We start from the raw sequence: 16050 nt of genomic DNA on the forward strand, positions 1-16050 counted from the left end.
ACAATAAATCAACAGTAAATGCTGTGCAGATATGTAGCTGGTTATGTTTTACACTGCAGCACCTTGAAAGTGTGTTGTATTTTGCAATTCATTATTATTATCACCATTATTCAGCTCCACTGGCTGAGGAGTGTGAGAGGTAGAGAGGAGAGGCAAACTGATCTAGTCTGGCTGTGAAGCAATGAGGAAATCAGAAAATGTATCTGAAGTTTGAAGTGCGCAAATTCTGCACAGGTATATTCAACCAGCTCTGACAGAAGTACACAGACCTTTTTCTCTCCAGGTCGGGCCAGTCTGGAGGTCAGATATATTGTCTTTTTCATTTTGTATCTTATAGATCATAATTGTTTAATTTTTGTTTTTCTGTATTACAATACACACATAGACACAAACACTACAGCTGCTTCAGTTGTCTCTAACTGATCTGTTAAAGATGATCTGACAGCTGTGATCCCGCCCCGTGTCCACTTTGCAGGTTTTATAATTAAAATAATAATTCCCTTTTCCTTGCTAGTGAGATTAACTTTAACGACACACACGCACAGCTGTTTAACATAAATGAAAGGTGTACTGTGATTATGGAGAACTGTGTGCAGCCAAGCCTCAGCCAAGTGTGAGATGCACACACACATGCAGGTTTTAACTTTAATATTTCCACTTTATTGCTGATAGAAAATATGTTGACACCTCTTTGTGAGGAAAAGACTGAATATAAATGAGGGTGTTTTGTGACAGTGGAGATATGTCCGTGCACAACAACACCCTGTGTGCTATCTTGTCCAGACAGATGTATTGGGCCACAGACTTTCAATCAGGTTTTAGCTGGATCTTAAGCGCAAGTAGGTTTTACTCTAATGCATCAAGCACAACATGTAAACTTGCTGTTGCATGCCTTTGTTTTTCCTTCATTTGTAGACCTTCTGCCCATGGCTGCAAGGACCAGGCACCAAGTGCATTTGCTGTCTTGCAGTTGTGGCAAAATGGCAGTTCTGCCAGTGTAAGATAGCTAATCCACTAGGGGTGTCATGATTCACTCATGCATCCAATGCATTGGAATTTATTGCATAAGATATGAGTGCATTGAGACGGCCTGTACTGAACATGAATCACAAACAAATTGATGCAGCACTAGCATATCAATGTATCTCACTAGGATGTGCATAAGTTTAATGTTTGCATCAGGGAGCTGCCAGTGTAACTTTTCTCCATTTTCTTTCTCCTCCTGTCTCTGCCTGCACCGCTCTTGTTGGATGCCTGCTGCTGCGCTCACACAAAACAAGCGCTCCCTCCCTCCTCTCCTGTGTCTCCTCTTCATTTACTCCAAACAGATGGCGCTGAAAACAGACAACAGAAGTGATATTGTACCGCGTTGCACCACCAAACTTTCATAACATTTAAGTGTAGACTGAATTTGGGTTTTATAAGAAAGATGAGAAACTCTGCTGCAGATCATTTATGCAAAACATGTCTGACAGCAGAGTACAGAGACACAAGTCTGACCCACAGAGACGTCATGTCACTGTCAGAGCAGGTAACACGGAGCATCACTGTTCCTCCACACTAATCAAAACCACAGCACTCTTTATATGAAACAGAGCAGCACATCATCTTACTGCATAATATACTGATATTTTAAACAGTTTTAAAGTTTGTTCACTGATTCTCATTTAGGCTACAGGATCTCATTTATACCAGACATGTGTAAACACCACTGTAATGTCTCCTTCTCTCTGTTTCTACTGTTACTGTACTTAGTAAAACTATCAGGATTTCTTTTTGAAACTAATAGCAACTGATTGAATCAAAATGTAAAGACTGACACATTGCATCATATCATATCATATTGTGACAGAACTGAATTGTATTGAACCAAATCGTTGGCCATTGAAAAAGTTCTAAGATATATAGTATTGTTCAATATGTATTGTGATGTGTATTGAATTGGTCTCAGTCAGTGAGATACACACCCCTATAATCCACCTGCATCACCAGCACAACAGCTTTGTGCCAGGTATAAGATAGGGTCGCTTATGTTCAAAATAGTGGAGAAGAGCAGAGCTCCATCACCATCTATTTCTCATATTGCTTCATTTCTAGGACAAGGAAGGAACCATGATTCTTTGGTATTATTCCAATAATAACTAGGGTGATTTCTAGGGTTTCTACCCTTTCAGACAGAATTTTCGCTGCTATTGTCCTCAAGCAAGAGGTAAAACTACACAAATAAGTAGGAGAAGGTGGTTTATGATGATTTATCATGAATAAATTACTTTGGTTGTTGAGTTTAAAGCATTAATGCCTAAAAATAAGAAAACAGAAAATGGGTATTTTTGTAGGTCTCAGTTAGGCTTAGGTAGGATCTTATCTGTATTTTTTCATATTTTAATAGATTGCTGACATCATAATGGGTATATGGTATTACTGCTGTATTTGTGTAAAACTGATTGTATTCCACTGTACTGTAGTTTTGCCTTAATGTCGGCAAAGCTGATCGTCAAAGTGACACTATTCCCACAGCTGGGAATAACACAAACACTCAGGAGCTCTGCTTCAGTCTTGAGAAGCTACAAACTTAAATCTAAAGTGTGCATTTACGGCGCTATTTTCTGTTTATTTACTGCCATGTTTTTCTGCTCAGCTGCACTGCCATGCAGGGACTGACCCCTGGTGATTTAATAGAGTGCCTCCCAATTAGTTTTATAAAAGGAGGCGTGTCTGTATTTATGACTGTACTGAAAATCATGTGTCAGGATTTTTTAATATCCTGGTATACGGTAATACCTCTGGAACACCCAAGCTTTGTCCCAGCCCTGATTCATGGAACTTACACTGAAACTGTTTCCATGTAAAAGAACATCAGTGTTTTAAATATTTAAATATAATTTTAAAATAAACAACAAAAAATCAAACATTGAAGAATGAAACAGAAGATTGAACAGTATAATTAAGTAGAAACCAGTGGTTTAGCATTTCAGCTACAATACCAAAACTACTTTTGTTTTTTTGTTTCCACAAGAGAAATTATTGAAATTATTATAGATAGGTAACTTTATCAAGGGAAATTAAATTGTCATAGTAGCATGCAATAAATGTAAAGACAAAATACACAAAATAAAAACGACAAGTACACTGTATGCTCAGGTACGCTCAGTGGCAATGTGAATAAAGAAAGAAAGATTAATGGACCTTGGACACAGTCTGAAAGAATCTGGTGTGAAAGAGCAGACTGATACAGACAACCATGATAATAATAATAATTATATAGTTAAATGTAATATTGAATAATGTAGAGCGATTGCTAGCACAAATATCTAATAATAACAGCAGAAATAATAGTAGCATATAATAGTATATATGTATAATAATAGTGTCATATATGTCCAGTCCAGTTCAGACACCACAGGCCTGACAGAGTCAGATTTGTTATAGGCAAGGGAAAAGAAGAGAAGACCTATTTCTCCTTCTTTTTTTTTCCTGCTTTCTGGGTATCATTGTTACCCTATCACAGAAATTTAGCTGTAATATTAAAGTGGTGGTCCTCAAAGTGGGGTGTGGGTATCTCTAGGGGTCCTTGAGGGGGTTCAAATGTTCCCAAGCAAAAAGGGGAATCATTTATTACACTGTAATTCCATCTTTACATATTACTTATTATCAAGCTGTAATGTGAATGGTGGATCATAGGTATCATTGTCAGAGAGGGGATACACTTTATAATAAAATATTTTTTTCTTTTTTAGTGTCTTTGTTGCTGCTGGTCTCCTCAGTAGCTGCTGGGATCCTGTTGCTGCTCCTGCTGGTCTTGGTGGTGGTCTGTCTGGTCCACAGGAGAAGACAAGAAGCCAAGCAGCCTGGAGGCTTGATCCAAACTGAATGTCTGTGCTCACCAGGACACACATGACATTATAAGACTAAATGTTGCTGTTTGTTTGACTTTTTTCATACATTCATCTATGAAAATTGATTGTAATATTCACGACGCATTCTGTTCCTATACTTGTGTTCCAGTGACTGTCAGGAAATGTTACGAAGACTCTGAAGAGGAGCATTATGTGAACTTTGAACCAGTTCACTCCAAGAGGACTCAGGAGGAGCAACCAAGAGGGACGGAAGAAGAGGAGAAAGTTGAAGATCATGACAGTGAGAGAGAAGAGAACAACGAAGGTCAAAATGATGTGGGAAGTGAGGACATCTATGCCAACGGTGAGGAAGAGGTGTATGAGGATATTGTTGTAAAGGACAGAGCTAATGAAGAAGAATCCAGTTATGTGACTGCACAGCAGCCGCTTGCTAGAGACATTCTGGACATTTATGGAGAACATGAGAATATTTATCAAAACTTTTAGATTTAACTGGTGAACATTTTCCTTTATCATTGATAAAGAAAAATTACTAGCTATTACTTTTTTACTAGCCATCACAAACATTTTATTCATAATTATTTTCTTTCATTATAAACTTTGTTTCCCTTTTCTTTGTTCAAAAATGACAAGTGTGACATCAATAAAATAAGATCTAAAAATTAGAGAATGAGCGAGGAAAGACAGAAGCTAAAATCTAAATATGTCCAGAAAACAGAGCTGTTATGATGAAAACTGGCGTACGTGTCTCCATCATGTGTCTGTGTGCATAAAGGCCTGCTGTGTTAAAGGGATAGTTCACCCAAAAATGAAAATACAGTCAGTATCTACTCACCCTCATGCAGATTGAAGATCACATTTCGTTCCTGCTGGAATTTCACAGGAAAACAGTGTTGCAGAATCTCCCAAACAATTGACACAAATGTTACAGCAACCAAAAAAAAAAAAAAAGTCTCCATACTGCTCGTCTGGTGTAATCCAAGTTTCCCAAAGCCCTCACATGCCAAGTTGATTTGAAACGCATAATTCCACACCGTGTTTTGAACCTAAATCTTCACTGTAGATCTTTAACTTGGAGCCACGGTCACGTGTGTGTCCACAGTGTCTGAACTGGGTGTGTGTGGTGTGACTGTATGCTGTGAGCGCACAGCATGTCAGCACTTGAGGAGATGAGCAGTATGGAGGCTTTTTTTCAGTTGTTTATTTCCATTACAAAACCTCATACACACTAAAGAAGAGGAGTTTATGAAGGAACAGTTGTATTAGATTGCATTAGATTGTACAGGAGTACCTAATATAGTGTGTGTGTGAGTGTGTGTACAGTAAATATATAAACACACACACTATATACAAATGGGATCAAACCGCCGATTACTGTGATTAATTGACAACCTGATCTACCTGGTGAACCTATATTCAACCTATATTCTATATCAGTTTTGTCCAGCTCTTCAGTGAGAATGTGTCAGACTTTACACTGAATGAGACACTTTGTAAATCACCTTTTCACACAGGTCAAGTTTGAACAGCATGAAGATGTACGTACAGACTCACACTTGATTAGTGCAGGTTAAATTTGAATTTAAATGATCCCCAGTGGTTACATGCTACAATGCAAACTTCAGCTCTCACTTATTTAAACATGATTATGATGAACTAATGTTTAAAATACTTTATGTCATATCATGCTATATATGTCATATGTTTGTTACTCACATGAGTTTATCTAATATTCTTAAGTAGGGATGCACCGATACCAGCATCTGGTGTCAGTCCGATACTGTCCTCACGTACTTGTACTCATACTCATAAAACTACTCCGATACCCCACACCCGATACCACGTCACGGAAAGTAGCTGCTCGATACAAGTAAACATCTAAAGATCCGCCATGATGCAGAGTTCAAAGTGTTTGCTGATGCTTACCCTCTTTGTTTGGATACGAAAATCATCATCAGCGAGGGACTCGCTGTCCTCAACATCATCCACTAATGACCGCAGCAACTTGTAGACCACAGCCAGCTGCTGTCCAATAAGTCCTGGTGGGTGTAAACTAGCTGGATCCCTCAGCAATTTAATCTGAAGATGAATAAAAAACACCGCCGCCCCATTCTTCATAATAAGCTGCTACAACTTCTCTTTGTGTACTTATTCTTCACCAAAACAACCTGACAGCACAAAACACGCAACTTCACTCTTTGAGGTTCACAGCAGGGTCAACAAAACTGGTGCACACATGTCACAACAGTCATACCTGTCCCCCCTAAACAATGACACGTAGGAACTAATTAGTGCTTAGACAAGAAAGACATGAAGAAGAAACTTAAACACTACACATGTAAATGTGTAATTAAAATACTAGTTAAAATTTTGTAAATGATAATTAAATAATTATCATATATAACACCATTTATTATAGTAAACTTAATTCTGCAAGTCCATAATAATGTGAAATTATTATACTGAAATATACACAGTAAACTGCACAGCTTAATAAGGAACACAAAATCAGTAAATTAACTTAACTACAAATAACTTAAAAATGTAATGTGTATTGTAACCATGGTTACACTTGTAGCACGAAACAGCAACAATGATTTGTTTTGTTTAGAAAGTGACCATCTAATGAAAATAAAACATGTTTTAAAAGTTATTGTAAGAACTTTAATGGCATTATTAAGTGCTAATATCAGTACTCGGTATTGGCAAGTACCCCAATTTAAGTACTTGTACTCGGTCAGAAAAAAAGTGGTATTGGTGCATCCCTATTCTTAAATCTTGCTAAAATTGGATTCAACCGTTTACCCCTGTACATGCTAATTCTAGCTTGCAGTATATTACTGTATATGCTTTACCTATGGAGTGTTATGTTGTCATTCCAGTCTCAGATAATTCTACTTTGCTGTGTCTTTTCTGCACATTTGTATTTTATATAGTATTTTTGCTTATTATCAATTTTTCTCTATACACAATTATTCAAAATATGTTTGCTTAACATTGAAAATTGTTTGGATTCATGTATGGTAAGTTGATCGCAATATTATTTTATTTTATTTTATATTTGTATATCTTTTTTGTCACATTGTTGAATTTCATTTATTGTTTTTTGTTGAGTTTCTTGCAGAATTTGATATATTTTCACCTTAAGTTAATTCACTGTCACAATTGCTCCATTTTTTGGGCACATATGTATATGAGGCCTGAGGCATTAATCTAGCGTCCTCTATGGGTTATGCATTGGAGTTCCACTTACAGCTGGCAAGGCGAGAGCTGCTTGTGGTTGTTTTCCTCCATCCGTCTTTGTTACTACTCCCTTTTATTTAAGTCATTACATACAGCAAGCACTTTGAAATGATTAACTCATGTTTGTCAGAGTTTTTGCCGAAGAAATGTGCTGTTAGGTTGAAGCTGTTTTCATTTAACACTGTAAAAACATAGTAGTTCAGTCCATAAGAATAAAATAAAGAGGTTAAAAATGTATTTTATAATTCAATGTAATTTGATAGTTTTGTTAGAAGGATAATATAAATGACTGTAAAAAGATACTTTGTTAGAGACTTTGGTAACTGTGGTCCTGAAACTGAGTGTGTCATACTTTGGTAAATGTGCTGTATATGTGACTCAGTACAGATGAGTGAAGGTGAGAGCTGTGTGTGCTTGTCTTCCTTCATAGTTACTAGCAATTTTCTTTCTATGACATAAAATGAACTCATCCCTTGCTAGTAAATTTTACTCAGACTATCTTTGTATATAATTACAAAAACCCTATAAAAATGCTTGGTGTTTCAGGGTTATTTTACTAGCTGTACTTTCATTTTTAAATAATACTTCATCTATCTATCACTAATCTACAGCCCTATTCTAATATGGATTTCTTGCATTTTTAATATGGGTTACTTTTTAATTAATAAAACTGTCTTCATATAAGGCTTCTACAAAACATGAAATCAAAGATGTTTTTTTTTTTTAACAGCAGCTCCTTTATTATGTTTTCCCCAACACTGATACAAGAAGTAATGGCTTACAGCAGGGATATTCAATTACTGATTCAATCAGGCCAGATTAAAAATAAAAAAAAACCAAAAAAGAATTTTAGCTGGGCCAGATATTTTCAGTGGTAAGCAGCAGGTAATGACAAATTTTAAACCAACACAAATTAATGTAATGAAAAACAAGCAATGTTTATTCATTGTTTCCCTTTTAAATTTGTTCACATCTGACACAAGTACAGCAAAAAGTGCATAAAAAACAAACCAGAACCTGAGGTAGCAGAAATTCAATTTTTTTCCCACTTTTGTAATAAAAAAAATAAACAAATAAATAAAACATTTTGGTCACATCTGACCCTGACATATCTCAAAGTGCAGGGCTATTCAATTACAAATTCAGTACACTTCATCATTTATCACCTCGTCCACGACGGCCAACATGCAGTCTTTCATGGTGTGCGAGTCTGTGATTGTCCTTTTTTTCTTGCCAGGATCCAGAACACACAGAGAGAAGCTGCTGCAGCTTTCTGTTGGGCTGTGCATGACTGCATCATCGTAGTACAGCTCCGGTTGTAAGATGCAATCAAACTCTGCACTTTTGCAGCCCTCTCCTGTGATCCGTCTGGAAAGTTTGTCTGGTTTGTGTTTCTCAAAGTGGTGCCTCTGGAGATTGTAATCTTTAAACACTGCAATGCATTTGCACATGAAACACATCAGTTTGGTGCTTGGATTTGGCAGTGTGATAGAAATTCCCATTTCTGATGTAATCCTGTATCTGCATATTGTAAGTACCTAAATACAGGACAGAGAGGAAGGCCCAATATACTTGTATGATGCACAAGACAACATGAGATAGAACAAGCCAGAAGTGCTGTATTGTTTTTCTGAATGTCCTGTACCATCATGTGATAACAATATGCAACTCACCCTTTCCTGACCTTGCACTTATCTGTGTATAAAACACTGACACATTCTCTGTTCTGGGCTCATTCCGCCCAGTTCATTCTTTGACTGTGCTGTGAGTCCATCTGCACATGCTTGAGTAAACCTTACAGAAAGACAAGTTTCTGACTCCGTGCTTTATTCAACAGAAATTGCCACCACAGCAGCAAAATAAAAAATAGTCCAGGCAAGGTTAAACCATGGTCGTATTATACACTGCAATTTTTTATTTTATTTTTTTGCTTTTAGTTCCTTCAACTTATTTTTGTGCGTCAGGTCAACTAAATTTTGACAAAAAGTTGAGACAACTAGAAATGTTAGGTTTTGATCCTTCCAACTAATGAAATAGTACAGTCTACTTTGAAATGTGAGACTGGCCAACTTGTACAATAGTGTGATGGGTTTTGCACATGCTCAGAACACTGCCCCTGCACAGTCCCCTTTGTCAACCAGTGCCTGCATGATCACATGCATTCATTTTCCTCACCTCATGTTGGACCTCCATGTGCTGGACTAAGGACTATATTTTTCTTCATGAAAATTGAATTGAAAAGCGGTAGGAGGACATAAAACGTTTGCTACTTGTTTTTATTTGTGCGGTGGCCTCTGAAAACTGTCGCATGGTGGCATTTTAATATTTTAATTTTTTGATAGGTCTATTTCCATGAATTAGAAGTTCTCTGCTATTCATAACTGTTTGAATGTTATGAGCATTTTAATCTACCATATGTCAAAAAGTGAAAAGTGAGAAAAATGACTTTGAACATTTGCTGTCCCTGAATGTCTCTCAACGTCCTCAGTAGTAGTAACGTGAAGGTAACTTAACATTGTCTTTGCCAGCCAGCATGGTTTTATAATTACAGCTACATGTAACGTTAACTTTCTAAAGTCAAAAAATCATCCTTATTAACTTACTTAACTTAACTATTAACTTACCTGTTATTACTGGCATGTTGTTGTGATACTCACAAAATAACTGGTTTGTTGAGATATTACTTTTGTTTCCTTTCCTTCTAAAGGCCAAAACGCACTAAAGGCGTCTGATTCTCGCGATTTGAAACGCACCCATTGTTCTAAATGGCAGTGAAAGCATCATGACGCGCGTCAAACTGACTTGAAGCTCACACTCCGACCTTGTTTCGATTTTGGAGCGTCAAATAAGGACCAGGACTTTTTTTTTATCTGCTGCAGTTGATCTTTGGGGAGAGTTACATGGAATAAAAAAGGCATGGACGTGAGGAGCTGATGGAGCTTTATGTTTCCCATATTTAACACTTTTGTGGCGTGTGAGTTTTTTTGCTCCAAGTCCGATTTGTTTACTTTTAAATTACTCCCCGCCGATTAATCATAACTGCGAAGGAGGAGAGAGAGGGAGCGTGTGTGAAGTGCTGACTGATATAAAACTTGTTTGATGACAAATCCTGATGTTACTGTACAATTCCCTGACTAAAATATCTGTCTCAGTAACAAACAGAAAGCTTTGTCACTTTGCAACATTATTTTAAATCATTATGAAGTGTCCAGTAGTGATGGGAATTCGGGCTCCTTTTAGAGAGCCGGTTCTTTTGGCTCGGCTCACTAAAAAGAGCCGGCTCTCTCGGCTCCCAAGTGCTTTTTTGTTAAATCAATTCATTACTAAAAATTATGTCAAGTTGTGTGTAAAATAAATTACTAATGTAAAAAACATACATTATATCAAATGTTTATCATTTATATGGCTTTATTTATATACTCAACATACTCAACGTGGAGAGTACTACAAAAGTATTACATGAGTGTTTAATTTTAACAACAAGCACCATGTGTTGTATAAAATACAAATTTTCTGTATAATTGTAATATTTAACACTGGACATATCAGTCTTCTGTTGTGCAATGAAGTTTTAATCTGTCAACAAGCAGATATTTTGTCTGATAATAATAAAGGTTATATATATGACTTATCAGAATAACAGTAATAAAGGGTTTTACAAGGCAGATAAAATAACAGATGTTACATGTATCAGAAGGGGGATCTCTTCTATTTTAAGTTCAGTCAGCGATAAAGAACACACTTTATTTCTTCATCTATGAACGTGGTCTGCAGACTACAGGTAACCTACAGGTGATCTAACAGGATGTTGGTGTCTTTTCCTCTATTCTCTGTCTAGTCTGTTGAAAACTGTCCGACTTGACTGCAGATTTTCGTCACCACCTCCTGCTGCAGCCGCCTGATCTTGTCTATTTTCCAGGCGACGCACAGTTCATCTTGAACGAGCCTATTTTCTCACCTTTCCAGCATATTGTCTCTGTCTGTAGCGCATGTTCTCTCTCGTCTCCCTCCCTCCTGTTCCTGTGCTCACTGTACTGTGTGTCTATAACCCCTCTCCCTTCTACTAAGTGTGGACACACATCTTGGCCAATCACGTGAGGCTTTAACAGAAAATAAAGAGGAGAAAAAACAAATCGGCTCACAAGAGCCGGTTCCCGTCGTTCACTTCAAAGAGCCGGCTCTAAGATCCGGATCGTTCGCGACCGACACGTCACTAGTGTCCAGACGCTGTGTCTCATCTTCATCTCCTCGGTGTGTGTCAGTGTGCAGTTTGCTGTCTGCTGTGGTCTAAAACATCCTCACTGATGTAAACTGAGTGACACTGATGTAAATTATCCTGCTGCATTAATACAAAAACACGAATATCATGCACCGTTTAGTCATTATATAGACGGACCTGAAAAAAGATGAGGATTTTTTTTTCCCTCAGAGGACAATATTTTATTAAAGACATAAACTATTATTGATAGTTACACTAAATAAATAAACAGATGCACATAAATAGCAAACTTTCTCCCAGACTTCCCTCAAGGTAGAACTCCCAACATCCTTGAAGAGGAGAGAGAATCTCTGCTAGATGAAGTCAAGAAGAAGAAGCCGGACTGTAATCTGATTGATTCACTGATGGACCGGACCTTTGCGCTTCGCAGACAGGAAATTGTTGAGAAGGAGACACTTGTGAAATGTACTGATTTCTGAGACCATTGCATCATGTCATCATCTGTTTAGAGTCTGTTTTTCAGGCACCGCTGGGTTGGACTAGCAAGAATCTAGTCCATCCCAGCAGTGCTTGGAAAATGGAATATAAACAGATGATGAACACCTCAAGTCATGATGTTAAGGTCCTCTTTGTTTCCGAAGTGTCTTAGGATAAATGAAATCAATTCATAGACACGTGTGAGCATATTTTGTGTCTGAAATGCTCACATTTTTCTTTTCAAACTGGCTGCTGGAAATACACTAGTTCATACATTTGCTTCCCTAAGGGCTATGATGAAAGTGTACAATTGTGGGGTCAGAGTCCAACTATAGGGTTTAACCTTCTGGCCTCGTTTGGACATTTTTGTCCAATTTGGGCCAACATTTCATCTTTATTTGGGCACCATCTTGTCTGTGTTGGTGATGATGTCATACCTTTTTGTAATCATGCCTTTTTCATGACAAATTTTTGAATTTTTTAACAGGGCAGCAGAACACTGTGATCCAAATTTTACATACACTCCTGATGTTTAGGGAAAAAAAAATGTCCACTTCGGAAAAAGTGCTATAAAAATCTAATAGATTAATATATTCTATTCTACAAATAGTTAATAATTTTGAGGATTTTAACTCTTGAAATGCCAGACACAGACAGACAGACACACAGACAGACAGGGCACACACACACACACAGACCAACAAACAGACACACACACAGACAGACCAACAAACAGGCGCACACAGGCACACACGGACGGACAGACAGACAGACAGACAGACAGACAGACAGACAGACAGACAGACAGGACACACGGACAGACAGACAGACAGACAGACAGGACACACGGACGGACAGACAGGACACACGGACAGACAGGACAGACAGGACAGACAGACAGACGGACAGACAGACAGGACAGATGGACAGACACACACAGACAGACGGACAGACAGACAGGACACACACACACACACACACACACACACCCACAGACAGACAGACAGACAGACAGACAAACAGGACATACACACACACACACACACACACACACACACAGACAGACAGGACACACAGACAGACAGAACACATGGACAGACAGACGGACAGACAGGACACATGGACGGATGGACAGACAGGACACACGGACAGACAGGACAGACAGACAGACAGGACACACGGACAGACACACACACACACACACACACACACACACACACACACAAGGCAGACCCTCTTGCAGGCTCCAGGTTTTCCTGGTGATGACCTCACTGCTGTTCCTTACCAATGCTGTGATACACCTGTTAAGTTCATGTGCATGTTCACAACTGTACACAGACACAAACATGTGCAAACATCCAGTTCCAGATCCAGTTTAGGTCATACCTGATTGATTACTATGTGGAAAAACTCAGCCTTATTGTTCTTAAGTTTTTATGATGTTTTATGCCCATCGTGTCGTGGCGTCCATTGTAATGGACATGAAAAAAAAAAGCTATTAAAAACATGAGTCAGCAAAAATTTGTTCTTTCAACTTTGTTTTTATGTTGGAGAGGCGCCAGAATCAGATGGATTTTTTTTTTTTTTTTTGCCCAGCAGAAAAAATGCGGGTCTGAAGGGGTTAAGAGATTTATGCAAAAAAGCAGAAAAAAATGTTATTCAGCACTTCTTGGACTTCCATTTATCTTGAGAGAGGATCCCTCAAACTTCATCAAGTTCTCAGAGGTGTGAGTTTGAAATTCAATGTGTAATTTGTAATGTGTGACATACTTGATGTTAAAATTTATAGGATTTACCTTCAAAAGGCCCCACTAGAATGTGTAGTGGTGTGAAGATCTGCAGAGTCCCCTCCCTCTGGCTGTGTTTTGGTTATTGGTTGAGGGCTATCCTTAATCCACCCCTGCAGCCCAAAGGCTGCCCAAATGTCAGAAGAAAGAACCACAACAAAACACATTCAAAGGTAGGGAACTCTGCAGAACTGCACCATCAGCAAATAGGATCTTTTTGAATGCTAGGGGTATACACATTGTATGTTCTTCTATACTTCAGACCATTGACGCTGTGGAGGTACTGGCAGTGATAAAAGGAGTGAATGTTGGCCTACTGATCACCACAGAGCAAAATGCGGAGATGACAGCCCAATCAAAGAACATCGTGGATGTTGCCGTAATCCTGGAGGAGCGCATTGTTTTGCGTGAGTTGCAAGATGTACCAAATGGCTTTGCAGTGCTGATTGTACTACTTTACTGCCTCAACATTGATTATCTGAAGGAACTGAAGTATATCTTCAAGGTCATTCAGAGGGTAATCATGGACATTGGGGGAAGCACCTGCTCTGCTCGGGTTCATGGACTGTGCAACAAATTGCTTCAGCGCACAGTGTAGAGATGTTCTTCACAACAAAGCAGCTGCCATGTCATTTCTGTTCTAGCACTAGTTAATACAGTACATACCTGTTTCTGGTATATTTTCAAGGAATTCACATTTGTGAACGGGTTTGAGTGTTCTGTTTACACATAGGAAGAAACAAGTTATTTGTTCAGTTTTGTGACACACACACACACACACACATCCATCACAAATATCACCCCACACGCTGACACATGGTAAGAAACACACACAGTCTGTCATATTGTTATTATGCTAATGTTTTAAAAAGATGTTTTAAAGTGTTTGAAATAACTCTTAAAATTAATGTTTTTGAAATAAATAGTTTCTAAATTAATAAGTTTGACTTTAATCCAAAGTTCTGTTTGGTAGCCTATTGTTTTCAAACAAATTAGTTGATTTAAGATGGCATTTCTCATTGTTTTGATTTGTGTCAGATTCAAACCCCAACCGCTGCATTTAAGAAGCTGATACACGCTGTAAAAAACATGCTTGTAGCTCCCTGCAAGTGCAGCCTTTTTATGCAGCGACTGTTGGACGTTAACTGGACTCCCTGACAGAGGACTGTGCAGACTGAACTTGAAGAATAAAGTTTGAGTTAAGTGAGTTAGCTACAGTCTTTCCAGTTTTCAGATTGTGGTAGAAATAAAAAGTAAAACAGAGGCTTAGGATGTGAAGAAAATGTCTGGTAATTATGCTCAGTCATACTAACTTAGCCTGCAGCACTAGCATAGCTGCAAGTTATCATGTGCAACTTAAAAGTGGGAGGATAGTCGGGGTGGCGGGCGCAGCAAAAGAAAGTTTTTGGCAAGAAAAAAATATATATGCAGCTTCAAGGCCAATGACACACTCTTCATGTTGCCAGGTTTTCCTTAACCTTCTAACACCAAGGTACAGCAAAAGAAAAGAACCGAAATTATAGAAAGAGTCCTCTACCATGTTTTGCTCTATAGTCGCGCTAGCTTCTCTGTCCTCTTCTGTGAGTGTTTGTTTACCCCACTTTTACAGAGAAGCTGCAGTTGAGACGAGGTGAGGTGAAATTTACTTTAAGAACAACTCCAGTCTGCAGTTGTAATTTCACAACCACAGTGCATAGTATCATTGGGCGACTTGATGAATATGTCCCTTATGCTGATGAGTTTTGAGATCAACCAGCTGAAAGCGATGAATCTTAAAATTAGTCAAATTGTTATAAACTGAGCTGCTGGCAGAGGCAGCCCCTCCTCTGTCTGCCTGCTGCAGGTTATGAATTAGAGCAGCACAGGGAGGACAGGACGAAGGACTAATGTCTGTGTTCTTCTTAAACGTCACTGACTACCGAGAGCCCTTTTACACTGTGTTTTATCTAGAACCCACCCAGGGGGTTCCACCAAGAACACCAAGAACAAAAGCCATTCTTCCAAAACAGGTTCTTTAGATGAAAAAGGTTCTTAATGCAACCCTTTGTCTTACAAACAACAAACCCTTGACAAATCTTTTCCTGTAAAAAGGATTCTTCAGAAGCAAATGGTGCTGGGTAGAACCCTTTGAACTCTTTTAACCCCTTATTTCTAAGAATGTATGCCTTAGATGCTCATTATGTTTTTCATCATGTTACCATGTCTTAAACTGTCGCAGCCAATGTACATATTATGTATTTTTATTATTCTCAGATGCAAAACAACATCTGGGAAGACGTCTTAACTTTGTGGTGTCTGGTCTGTGGTCTGGTCTGCTGTTAACCATCATGACCTCATGTTTCGCTAATCATAAAGGTCAGTGCAGGGCAAACTCATCTGACTCATCCAGCTGAATCTAGATAATCTGTGTTTCCCTTTGGCTTTAATGCAAACAGTATGAGGTCAAATGAAAAGAAAAGTTGGACTC

At 38.3% G+C, this 16050-nt stretch overlaps 1 protein-coding gene across 1 annotated transcript in view; it reads left to right on the top strand.

Annotated features, from left to right (window-relative positions):
- LOC146310129 (uncharacterized) overlaps window positions 1-16050 on the top strand; it is a 64962-nt gene that overhangs the window by 22880 nt on the left and 26032 nt on the right. The gene's annotated exons all lie outside the window — the stretch shown is intronic.

This window comes from Lutjanus erythropterus, chromosome 19, assembly GCF_056507025.1.
Source record: "Lutjanus erythropterus isolate fLutEry1 chromosome 19, fLutEry1.hap2, whole genome shotgun sequence".
NCBI classification, from domain to species: domain Eukaryota; kingdom Metazoa; phylum Chordata; class Actinopteri; order Lutjaniformes; family Lutjanidae; genus Lutjanus; species Lutjanus erythropterus.